Genomic DNA, 14,102 nt, shown 5'->3' on the forward strand with positions numbered 1-14,102 from the left:
TGATGGGAACTTTTTGATTGGTATCTGATTGGTTTTACAAGCCATTATATGTCACTCAGGGTGAATACTGTACCTGAAGATAAGGCAATGTTGTATACAAGCATAGATTCATATTAGAAACATCTGTCCCATGCTTACTCATCACAGGAAAATACTTGATTATTGGAAGTCACAAAAAGAGAAAGAGAAAAGCTTTTGAGAGAATTTTAAATGTTAAATAATAGAAATGTGATACTCCAGTTAATGCTCATTGTGTAACATTTCGACACCTGTATTTAAAAAAAAGATTTTCATTAAATAATATTGATAAAAATCTTTATTTCAATTGAAAGCTATATATTTATGATATATACAAATGGAAATGGAAACAAAGGTAAATAAAACGTTAATATATTGTAATAGATGTGACTTCATGTAGATTTTATGTCTAAAACCTGTGAAAAAAATGGCCAATAAACACAAAAAGCTTATTTCCAATGCCATCCTAATAAATAAGAATCACAGATGGTCATGTGACAAGAATACTTGATATATGCTGTTCCTAATTTCTTTCATTATAGAAATAAGAAGATGTGGTATGATTGCCAATGAGACAACTCTCCACCAGAGACCAAGTGACCTAGAAATATTATTATTTAATATTCACCTTACGATCTTTAACAATGAGCAAAACCCATACCTCATAGCAAGCTATAAAGGCCCCAAAATGACTAATGTAAATATTTTGGTGATTCCTGTTATTATCTTTATGTACTATCATTATTATTTCACTGGGACAGTTTGATTTTAGCCATTAGATACATGTCTTAAAGTAGCCATAGGTCATAAATATTGGTGTAGATTTTTGATAAGATAATCAGCAGGTAAAACAGATTGATCAATTGACCATTACATTTTCACAAAACATCAATTAACTTAACACCTGATTAAAATAATTGTGTCTGAGTGGTTTGTTTGTTGGTAAATGGGTGTTAAAAGGTAATAAATGGAGTGTTAAAGATTAGGTATGGGTTCTTTAAATTGGGTTAGAATACCAGTAGAAATGTATTTGTCTGCAAACATTTATTTATATATATAAATCTAAATAAAAGAGATAAGGGGAAAATGTCATGAAACAATTGAATTGAACTATACAAGTTAACTTGAGATGAATGCCTATACATGTATGTTACAAAACCATATATTTGCTTTGAATTGGTCCTTTCATTCAAAAGGCAATAATGAATTTGCAACATCATCAACTTCATGTTTTCCTACTACATTCTCTGGTACATATATGTTCTTTAAAATGTTAGTTATGCTTTTATTGACCTCAGTCATGAAACTCAGACTTCCATGTTACAGTCAGAAATACTTAGCATTAACAAGTCTCTTCTGTCTGTCTTCAGATCTCACTCATTTGAACTTGCATATTCTCTGGTTTTTATCTTTCCTGAAATGTTGCAGGGGCTTTGTTGTTTAAGCTTGCTGTTTCCAGTGTGGGCGTCCAGCTACAGCTTTTCAAGTTTGTGATTTAATAAGCACAGTGTTTCTAGTTTATTTTCAAATAAAATGGTTAGCTTGATACATGGTGTATTTGTTAAGATGTGTACAAATTTAAAAAAAAAAATACCAAAAATACCTTATAAAAGTGACAGCTGACCAAAAATTTTAATTTTCCAACCTGTTATAAAGGTCACCTCTTTTAAGCAAACACCTGCCGTGTCAGTCACCCTTTTCTTGTTCCGCTGTAGTTATACCTATTCATATTGAATTTAGATTCATTATTAAATGTCTCCTTTCTTATCAGGTCAAGTTTCTCTGGTCACAAAGTTGAACTTTATACAGGCTTCAGAGTTCTTGATAAGTGGTGGTTAAGAAGGTCCTGTCCACCAAAATTTTGCAAAGGACCGACACAACTTGGGTATTTTTCTGTAGAAATGATAGTTAGAACCTGCAGATCTTTTTCAAGGACCACCATGGAAAAAAGATACAACTCTTAGGTTTGACTGTATTTTGATAACAGTTAATTGATGTGATATCTTTGAACATGTTGTAGATCATTCTTACAACTTTCTTCACTTTGTTTACAGATGAGCTGCCAAGGAAACATAGCTTATGATCTATTACATAAAAAAGGCTTAATTCAAAGTGTTTGCCAAAAAGAATTAGGAACTAATGATAGCTTTTTGATGTGGTAAATTGTTCATTGAATCTCAAGTTTGCACCATACAATTCTGAAGAAATAAAAGTTTATATGATTTTAGTTGTGGTTACATTACCATGACAACCTGATGAAAATAGAAGCAATAAAATTTTAATGTTTAAATTTCATTTTTATAGAGTGTAAGTTATTTTTAAAGTACAATAGTCCTTGTTTGTTATTTGTTATGTTCTGGTATTCTTTATCACAAACATAATGTATATATTTTTTCTGGTATGAATTGAATGGTGCATTTTAAGACATATGCTTCCTTTCACTGACAGAGAGAGATGTAACAGGGGTAAGGTTAAGTGCTCACAAGACTACTTGTTCCAATTGTTGTAACTACAATCCCATCCCCTTTTCCCGGATGTGTATTGAATTAGACTTATCACCACGTTTGTACTAACATGAGCAACACGACGGGTGCCACATGTGGAGCAGGATCTGCTTACCTTTCTGGAGCACCTGAGATCACCCAAAGTTTTTGGTGGGGTTCGTGTTGCTCAGTCTTTAGTTTTCTATGTTGTGTTTTGTATACTATTGTTTCTCTGTTTGTCTTTTTCTTTTTTAGCCATGGTGTTGTCAGTTTATTTTTGACTTATGAGTTTGAATGTTCCTTTGGCTCTGGTATCTTTGGCCTCTCTTTTGTATATGTAGATGTCATGAGACAGTGCTATTTCTTTCTATCTGTGCTTTTTCCTGTTGTCTTGGGATCACTGTTGGTTCAGTTGTCATACTAATGGATGTCCTCATTAAATTTATGAGCCTCACATGCATATTAAAGAATATTTGTATGTGCATTTTAGCATTAAAGTTGAATTGAAAGTGTCAACAAGCTGACATGGATGTATGGATTATTAAGCCTTTGAATGTTGATATATTTACTTTTAATTTATAATATGAAATTACAATGGATTAATTTCTTTAAACTCTCTTAACTTGTTCGAAACCATGTTAGTACTATGTGGACTATAGAACTTCCATTTTCAAACTAAGACTAAATAGTACTGTGGATTCATTTATTCTCATAGGTACCTATGTTTCGTGGATTGAAGAAAACTTGCATTTTCATGGATACTTGATTTCATGGTGATGCTTAAATGTGCATATATCCTTAAAGAAATTTGTAATTAGTTGAACATTTACGTTTGTGGTTCCTCTGTACCAAAGAAATACATGTAAATTTGTATCCAATAAGTAATGATGAATCCACAGACTATTACCACAGTTATACATAAGTGTCATTAGAATTTTAAAAATACCAAATGGCTACATGATTTTGCATTTTATTTCATGCCCAATGTATCTATGTTCATGACAATCATAAACTTGAGTAGGAAACCAAAGTAAAGAACTAATGTTAGTGTTAGGTATGGTTTTTCTCTTTACTCAGATAAAAAGATCTAACAAATTCTCAAAGATTTACCTTCTCACACCTGTGTTAGGCATGCCTTTGATATACTAACGAGATAAGTCAATATGTTAAACAATGGGATCACTCAGATCAATAGATATAAATCATATTAAATTAATATTTCGATATTTTAGATTGGATATGTAAGAATTGGTATACCTAGAAGCAATTGAGGTGAGTCTCCATTAATTTATATAACTTTATCATGCTATTTATAATAATACATTTTATGCAGTCGATTGTATAATAATTAATTTATTCATTGTTTACATGTACCTGCATTTAAATACATCATTGAACTGATTGTTTTACATAAGAATGTTGGATTCAGTTGTCACTCAATGATTTAAATGAGGTTCAGAAAGAATTTGTCCTTCAGCTTTATTTATGTATAGCTTCTTGTGTGTTAGAATTAATTAGTTGCATAGTAAAAATAATTCCCTAATATTACTACTGTAGATATTCAGTTCAGTTGTCTTTTTCCATCAGAAAAAGGTTTTAGCCCCTAACTGAGGAGGAGGAAATCCGCCGTAGCGGAGGGGGCATTAAGTTTTACCCTTGTCCATCTGTACGTACGTCCCAAAATTGGTTTCCGTTCTCTAATTTTAGTTTGTCTCAACCAAATGTTTTGAAGCTTATACACAATGCTTATTACCACAAAACACAGATCAAGTTTGAATTTTGGTGGCGTCACTTTTACCATTCTAGAGATATGCCCCTTTACAAAGGGAAAAATTGCTGAATTTTTCATTTCCGTTCTCTAACTTAAGTTTGCCCCAACCAAATGTTATGAAACTTATTCACAATGCTTATTACCACAAAACTCAGATCAAGTTTGAACTTGGGTAGCGTCACTTTTACTGTTCTGACTGTTCTTGAGTTATGTTTCTTTATAACTTTATATGCAAGCGGGGACTTCATCTGTGTCCCATGGACACATTCCCCATTTATTTTATTCAGCATGGAATAGGATGAAAATTTATATTAGTTCAGATTGAAAAAATTCACCAAAATTTGAGATGAAGTTCCCTGGCTCGTAACACCTCACTTATTAAATGGATGGTGCCATTATGAAGAAGTAAACTTAATAGTGTGTTTTAATGTCAAGAAAATCCTGTTCAATATAAAAATAAGAAGATGTGGTTTGATTGCCAATGAGACAACTCTCCAAATGACTTGAAGATTACAACTATAGGTCACAGTATTGTATGGCCTTCAACAATGAGCAAAACCATAATGCATAGTAAGCTTCAAGTCGTTGAGCTAAAACAGAAGTCAATATGATCTATTTTTACTAGATAGATCTTTGCTTGGTAATAGAAGAAAGTTAAAGGAAAAAATGATTTAACCAATATGAGCTCATGGTTTGTAAACTTGATTTTGTTTACTAGGTTCATTGAGTGGAGAGACCAGACATGTTTTATTAAACTATTGATGAGTATAGTGAAATCATTGAAGATCCAGACACTGTGGTATTTAAACTTGTCTGTGTCATCAAGTAACATTTAGTTCTTCTTTTTATTGAAAATTAGAAGGTATCCCACATGGTAAAACACAAATTTTTCCTTCACATCTTTATATTGGAAAAACAGGGTGAAATATCTATCAACAATATAAAAAATGTGGACAATTTTAACGAGAAAATGCAACAATAAGTTCCCTGGGGGCAGAGAGTGACGGATCATCTTATTGTGTTACCTGAGAAAAATTAATTGTCTACAGATTAGTGGTGTAAAATGTACAGGTTTAACCTAAGGTGTCCTGATGTCAATCTACGGTCATTAGAAATAGAGTACTATTACTTAGGAAAGTGGTAAATCATCATGATAAGACCAAATGAACACAGCCCATTGGTAATTGATAAGTTTTTGATGTTTGGTTCAAAGAGGAGAACTGAAATGTGACAGTCTTGATGACCATGTATAAGATGATCACTAAAGTCATTGGAGGCTAAAATGAGTTAAAAGATCCAATCGTCAGTTAATATCCTTGCTCTGGAGAAGACATTGTTATTTTTCCTCCATTTTAAAGATTAATCCGTTAATTTACTTTTAATGTATTCCGATTATATGCAAATGAATTATCAAGATTTTGTTTTCATGCATTCTAATTCTCAATGAAAAGAATATCGAACAGTTCAAAATTACAGGACTAAAGTAGATTTTGAAATGCTCCCCAAGCTTCTGTCTGAGATGTTTTGTCTGGATCATGTGAATGTTTGACTACTTATCAATGTCAAAATATATGTAAATAGATGTACTAAGAAATAGCACAGTGATTATACCTGGACAGTCTTACCTGGTGAATTGGATATATTCACTTTGATCTTTATTTTTGTTGATTGTTTTATGTGTAGTTTGTTTACCTTTTCTGTCCCATATAACAGGAATGTGGTGTTAATCTATTGGGAAATAATAAAATTAGTTAATTATGTGGAATAGGTATAATGAATTGTGTAAATACTGAATGTTGACAATTCTTGGATTTAATTTGTTTGGGATTACACTTTAAAGGTAAAAAATACTTTTATCAATTAAGTATACTTAACAGGTCTTTTCAATGTTGACCAACCAATATTGATATTGTTAAAAATAAAGTTAATGCCTTTGTTTGGGTTGGGTTTCTATATAACTGTATAAAACTGCATCTCTTATAGGATTTTAAGCAAGCTACCAAAGCACCTTGCCAGTATAATTACCCAGTGCCTGATATTGAGCTCAGTTTTAACAGTTTTCCATGAATAGCCTGTTTTAATTTAAAAGGAAAGAATAAGATTTCTATAAGTATAAAACAATAAGTCTGCTTGATTTCATGGAAAACACTGTCTTTCAGTCTCACATCACAAGGTAATTAATTATCTTCCTGAACATGCATGAAATATTTGCTTCTGGATGATACACAAACAACAATCAATTAAGTACTGTAAATTTCAGAAATTATTGCGAGGTTTTTATTAATGCTAATAATGCGACTGGGTGAGTATCGCAATAATCAGAACTTGCATTCTGATATCTGATACATATATCTGTATGCAGCTTTTCCAGAAATCGCTATAATTAATCTTGCATTTTTGTTCATTCATCAAAAATCCCAATAATAAATGCATGCAATAATTTCTGAATTTACAGTATTTGTCTGCCAATGTTACTATTTCTAAAGTTAAAGAGGTCAGTACTAGTCATTGCAGTCTTATATCAGTTTATGTGCCATACATTTAAAAAAATGAAACTGTAACAGATTTCTTTTTTCAAATATACTAGCTTATCGTCCTGAATATGCATGAAATATTTGCCACTGGACATTAAGCAACCAACAATCAATCAATCAAATAACTTTAATTTGATACCATGGTTGGTGCCGGTGGGAGCATACATATATTATTTAATGCCAAAGATGTCCTTTTCTTTTGATTGCAATCCATTTATATTGATACCAAATTTATGATCCCCACCAACACAGATGACATTTTCAACAAAATGTAACAAAAAAATAAAATCAAACCTCCAATTGGACAACTAATACTTGCATATCATAGGCATATTAGATTTTAATTGAAAACAATTGAAGCATATCTGTAAGTTTTTGCCTTTTCCTTTTAGTTATTCTTTTAATTATGATCAATTTAACATGAAAGCAGACCTGAAGTAAGGGTTTTGAAGCATGGAGAAATTATTACATAGTTAATACATGATAAAACTGCATTGAGACTAAGAACAGATATAAAGTAGATGGTTTGCTTGAAGATCACAAGAAATAATTTTTAGTAGAAATTATCTAAAGAAATAACAAACAATTTTCAATTGTTTGGTTGTTGACTTCAATATGCAGCATCTGCAATGCTGCACTGCAACCTCAATAGCATGTTAAATCATGGTGCATTAACAAAGTCAGCTATATCTTGACTCTTGAAAAGTATGACAGAAACTAATGTCTGACAGGACTATTGAAAAGTCAGCTTTGAAGAGGGGAGAGAAATTCAAAATATAGAAGTAACAGCTTTAAAGATTACAAAAAAAACAGGTTTATCATTTATTTAAAAACAGCCACTATTAAAGCAAACTTTCTTTTATTGTTTTGTACTTATAAATCAGGCCGTTAGGAATCTAGTTTGAATTGTTTTACATTTGTCATTTTGGGGCCTTTATAAATTAATATGCAGTATGGGTTTTGCTCATTGTTAAAGGCTGTAGGTTGATCTATAGTTGTTAACTTCTATGTCATTTGGTCTCTGATGGATAGTTGTGCAATCATACCACATCTTCTTATATTTATATTAGCAAAACAAAGGCTTATATCACAGTGGCTTCAATTCATTAATATGGAATTCTTAGGAAGAACCAATTAGTCAAGATTATCTTGGTTTATTATACTTGTGAAGTATTATAATAACTAACTGAGGCCATGTAACTACTTAGAAAGATTATATAAAACCTGATTAAATGTGTTGTTTACATGTATTCGGTCTTTGAACTATTAAAAGGTGAAAATGGTTAAATTCAATTGCTTTTATCATGTTTGAAGAAAACTTTGCTTCAAAGAAGAGGGTTCTATAAGTTGAATTACAGATGTATCTCTGAAATGTACTTTAATTGGTTTATTTATTGAATCTGTACTGATGCTTTACCAGTATTTCCCAATTCAGGTACTTTCATATGCCTTTGCAGGTTTGTGGTACATGTTGTCTGCTTACCACCAGTTAAGAAGTTCATGTAGGTTAGATTTATGGCTTGACAATCCAAAGGCTTTAAGATGAGTAAACTGAAATTGTAATGGATGGTGCATTTTAAATGCACATGCAGACTTTTGATGTTTTACCCTTCATAGATGTAGATTTACAGACTTCATATATAATTTTAAAAGACAAAGCCATGTTGAAAAAGAAAAATCCACATAATTTGAAAGGGATATTTATAGAAAGTTTCTTTAATCAATACAAACCAACTGTTGAAAATCTTCAATATTTATGGATTTTTATATCAATTTTAATCAGTAAAATTCCTCACATTCCAAGTTCTCTGTTGTAAAATATCAATACATGTAGTATAAAACACAGCTGAGTGAAAGAATTAATTGAGCAAATCTGGATAGCTTTTATCGCTTCATTATTTACAGCCTTTCAAAAAACCATTGATTTATGACGAAAAGCCATATGCATCTGCCAAAAGCACATGTACTTATGATTTCAATGGGGAAAAAATAACTTATCCATATTTGGTTTGTCTGGAGCTAAAGAAAGTACAACTATAAATAGCAAGCTTTGAAAATTTTTACTAGATAACACAATGATTTTTTAACATTTAGACAAAATATCACAGAATACATGTATGACTTATTTATGCATTACGTATGTATTCTATTAGAAAGTCAAACCCTTTGAACATCCATGGTTGCATTAACATAAAAAGAATTCAGTTGAATATGAGAATATGAAATAGGTATTGCCAAAGACTATATGAATATTGGTTGTCTACCTGTAACTATTGCATTTCTAAACATTGCCCTTAATTTTTCTACTCGAACTTAAATTTTTAACACCTTGATTTCGTTAATAAGTTCCACCTATTGAGGAAGACTCTTAGCAATGCCATTTATTGTTGAGTCTGCCACTTCTGTTGCAGAAAGCAAGACATAGGGATAATGATACTGCAGCAGTGGTGGCGGTGGCGTTAGGTGAGCTACTTACAAGCTTTATATTTCAGAAGGTAGAAAACTTGGATGCCTCATACTTTGTATATAGACGCCTTATGTTATGAAGTTTCTGTCTGTCATTATGTCCATTGTCCTTGACCTCATTTTCATGGGTCAGTGACTACATTTTTGTAATGTTAATTTCTCTCTTATTATGAGTAATAGGATAACTATATTTAGTATGTGCGTCCTTGGAAGGTTCTCATGCCTGTCAGGCAGTTTTCACCTGCCCTCCACCTCATTTCAAGGATCAGTGAACAAGGTTAAGTTTTCATGGTCAAGTCCATATCTCATGGTTCAGTGGTTAAAGTTATGTTTTTGTGTTTTGGTCTTATTTCCTTATACTATATGCAATAGGTCAACTATATTTGGTGTATGGAAATATTTTAAGATGTACATGTCAGTCTGACAGGTTTTATCTGACCTTGACCTCATTTTCATGGTTCATTTTCAATATTATTTTTTTGTGTTTCGGTCTGTTTTTCTTAAACTATTAGCAATAGGTCAACTATATTTGGTGTATAGATTGATTGTAAGGTGTACATGTCTGTCTGGCAGGGTTCATCTGACCTTGACCTCATTTTCATGGTTCATTGGTCAATGTAAAGTTTTCCTGGTTAAGTTTGTTTCTTAGAAACTATAAGCAATAGGTCAACTATATTTGGTGTATGGAATGATTGTAAAGTGTACATGTATTTCCAGTTTGTTTTATCTGACCTTGACCTCATTTTCTTGGATCATGTTAAGTTTATGTGATACTTGTAATAAAGCTATATATTTAGGACTATCAACATAAAATCAATGGTCAGTAAAGTAGGCAAAACATTTCAGTGTGTGCACTCTTGTCCAGGGAGTTATGATATGGATGTACAATACAATAATCTACAATTATTACAAATACAGTTCAATATGTAATATACAAAGATTGTCCAGCTCAGAACCAAAGAAAGTGGGACTAAAGTGACCTTAAATAACACACATACTTATGGAGGGGTAGAAGAAAAAAACAGTTCAGCTATACCTGGAGTGTCATTCACTTACTATATTTAGTGAAAAAGAATAAAGTGCATAGAATATTAACTTGAGTTATTAGAATTATTGAATCTCACCATGACTTGACAAACCTATCTAGTACATGATCCATTTGGTTGTTTATGGGAAGTGTCATTTCTTGTACTTAATCATTATAAGACTTGAATTAGTCTTATAATTATTTATAGTTGATTTATGTACTATACATTGTTTTTTAATCAACATGTATATTACAAACAGATTCTTTGTAATGATCCTTGTTTGGTTTTTGTATTGCCTGTGATGAAGGTTGTAGAAGTCCGTAACTCAGATACTGTAAGCAATAGGTCAACTATATTTGGTGTATGAAATGATTGTGAGGTGTATATTTCTGTCTTGCAGGTTTCATCTTACCTTGACCTCAATTTCATGCTTCGTTGATCAAATTGTTAAGTTTTTTTTGGTTAAATCCATTTCTCAGATACTGTAAGCAATAGGTCAACGAAATTTGGTTTTTTGAATGATTGTAAGGTGTACATGTTATCTATCAAGTTTCATCTGACCTTGACTACATTTTTATGGTTCATTGGCAAATGTTAAGGTTTTTCCTCTTGGTCTATTTTTCAGTTACTTCATGTATAAGCAATAGGTCAACAATATTTGGTGTATGAAATGATTATAAGATGTACATGTCAGTCTGGTAGTGTTCATCTGACCATTGACCTCAATTACATGGATCATTGATAATGTTGATATAAAAATGAGGAGATGTGGTATGACTGCCAATGAGACAACTGTCCACCCGAGTCCAAATGACAGGACATGTAAGCAACTATAGGTCAACAATGAGCAAAATCCATACCCTATAAGGCTATAAAATGCTGAAACATGATTAAGTTTATATGAATACTTTCAACATAAATTCAATCATGATTAGCAAAGCAGGTAAGACATTTCTGACAGCATGTGCACTCTTGGTTGATTTTTTTTTAAGTAAATGTTTGAGTTTGTTTTATTTATTAGAGCAGCTGCAGCTGTCTTGTAAAATTTAAATGTAAATATAGATTTTAATCTTGTGTCTTTTTATAAATACAGGACTTAATTTCATGTTTATATTTTAAAAGCCAGAGAGCGTGAAACTGACACATGAAACATTAGACCCTTAATAGCTTATAATGTAACCAGTTAAGGCCACAGCAATGTGCACAGAGAAAAGATCTTACTGAGAACAAAATCTATCTCAGGATGAAAAATACTGATTTTTATTGGATTTTGAACATAATACCTGTCCTTCAGACTTTCTAGAATAATGATTTGCTGACTAATAGGATTATTTGAGTTAACAGTTCAGTCATATCATATTGACTTTTCCTCTTACTCTTCAGATTAGTTAAAAGTTCAGATCATTGTGTTTTATTTGAAAATAAGAAGATGTTGTATGATTGCAAATGAGAAAGCTCTCCACCAAAAAGACCAAATTATGTAGAAGTTAGCAACTACAGGTCACCATGGTCCAATGAAGTGAAAATTTATGACTGTTTTCACAAGTTCTCTAGTTTTGAACACATCTTTTCCCTTGGTGTCCCACAGTCGGTACAAATAGACTTCTGTCTATTATTTTTCCTTCACAATTTTCTTAAGATAATTTGCCTTACAAAGTAAGAATCATAAACACATATTTGTGTCTGTTTATTGGTGTAAATTGAGTGTGAAATGTACGTCTGTCAATGTGTAATCTATCAACCATGGTGAAGTATCAAACATTTGGTATTCAGCTCAGATCTAAAGTTTATAACCAATTTAGCCTTTTAAAAGCATATATATAATCCTATATGTAATAAGTTTTCTTCTCAAGGATACACAGTTATATATATATAATGTTTATAAATGTGGTCAGATTTTGTTTGTATGTTTTTGTATTGTCTTGGTAACAATCCTATAGTTTTGGATTTTGAACCAATAAAATTATCTTTATCTTTATCTCAAGGTTATGTTATGCCATAAATCTTATGATGATTTTATATAACTTGTGTGTAGGAGGTCAGTAGATCAAATGGAGGGAACCTGAGCAGGGTAAACAGTTGGAGGGAACCAGTTAACTAAACTGTTAACAGGATACAATCAGCTTCTTTGTGTGTAATGCAACATTACATAATTCTTTTTAACATTTATATAAGTTACATGATTATTTGCATTTTCTGGAAGTTTGCAAAGCACCTAGGGGGAACCAATAGGGTAAACTCATTGATGATGGAGGCAGACTTATACTGGTCCAAATCAGCTTCTTCAGTTTTGTAAAAAAAAAAATATTCATAAGGATTGTCATAAAAAAAAAAGAAATTACTTAAAAATCAGAAAATTTCATATAAAATTAGAATATTTTATAGGGCAGTAGAATCTGCAGTGGAAAGAGACATCTGATACAGGAGTTTTTTAATCAGCTTCCTGTTAAATTTGAAGTGTTTTGAGTTTCCATGATATTAATGTTTAAATTAACTTAATATGACTTGTAGTCATATTATTTAATCATTAGAACATTTTTATGGGGGCATTAAGTTTTACCCTTGTCTGTCCGTACGTCCGAAAGTTTGTTTCCGTTCTCTAACTTTAGTTTGCCACAACCAAATGTTATGAAACTTATACACAATGCTTATTACCACAAAACACAGATCAAGTTTGAATTTAGGTGTCGACAATTTAACCATTCTAGAGTTATGCCCCTTTACAAATGGAAAAATTGCTGAATTTTTCGTTTCTGTTCTCTAACTTAAGTTTGCCTCAACCAAATGTTATGAAACTTATACACAATGCTCATTACCACAAACCACATATCAAGATTGAATTTTGGTGGTGTCACTCTTACTGTTCTAGAGTTATACCCCTTTACAAATGGAAAAAATGCTGAATTTTTCGTTCCGTTCTCTTACTTTAGTTTGCCTGAACCAAATGTTATGAAACTTATACACAATGCTTATTACCACTAAACACAGATCAAGTATGAATTTTGGTGATGTCACTCTTACTGTTCTAGAGTTATGCCCTTTACAAATGGAAAAATTGCTGAATTTTTCGTTTCTGCTCTCTAACTTAAGTTTGCCTCAACCAAATGTTATGAAACTTATACACAATACTTATTACCACAAAACTCAGATCAAGTATAAATTTGGGTAATGTCACTTTTACCGTTCTTCAGTTATGTCCCTTTATAACTTTATATGATATGCAAGCGGGGGCGTCATCTGTGTCCATGGTTCCCGATTTATTTTGACTAATATAACTGTGAGTTTTTATCAAGGAAAGAATTTGTGGCAGCAACCCAATGACACAAATGACTAAAATAACATTAAGAGGGTAACGTAACAGTCTTCAACTATAGACAGATGTCTTTACAAAATGTCTAGCTCTAAATTGACCTTATATGATGTGAACTAATTGTTTTAGATATCAAAGATCTTAATCAAATGCTCCAAATGTATAATTCAACATGCTTGCAAAAAATCTTTTCACCAAAAAGATTGAATTGGTTTGTAAGATTGTACTCCATTTTCTGTTGATTATACTACACAATTGACCATATTCCTTTTTTCTCGGTCACAGATTTGACGATAGTTAGCCCTTCATCAATAATGGTAGCCTGGTTGGTCATTGTTAAGTATAGTATTTCATAAATCTTGTTAAACAAAAATAGAAAATGATATTAGATTATCCACAAGCATATCATATTTATTTACAAGTCTCTATTTTGTTCCCTTGGCCTGTTGAACTAGTATTTAAATGACAATCAGACATAAATGTCAACATTTA

The 14,102-nt window shown here is 31.6% G+C and overlaps 1 protein-coding gene across 23 annotated transcripts in view; it reads left to right on the forward strand.

Moving 5' to 3' along the window:
* LOC127710370 (activated Cdc42 kinase-like) overlaps window positions 1-14,102 on the forward strand; it is a 136,599-nt gene that overhangs the window by 67,432 nt on the left and 55,065 nt on the right. For 22 of the 23 annotated variants that reach the window (XM_052216167.1, XM_052216160.1, XM_052216159.1 and 19 more), the window contains one exon: window positions 3,734-3,773. The gene's annotated coding sequence lies outside the window, so the exon portion shown is untranslated. Of the gene's footprint in view, window positions 1-3,733; window positions 3,774-5,824; window positions 6,113-14,102 lie in introns of those variants that run through there. The other variant, XM_052216166.1, reaches the window with a different exon arrangement.

The sequence above is a fragment of the Mytilus californianus genome, unplaced genomic scaffold (assembly GCF_021869535.1).
Source record: "Mytilus californianus isolate M0D057914Y unplaced genomic scaffold, xbMytCali1.0.p SCAF_75, whole genome shotgun sequence".
Taxonomy (NCBI): domain Eukaryota; kingdom Metazoa; phylum Mollusca; class Bivalvia; order Mytilida; family Mytilidae; genus Mytilus; species Mytilus californianus.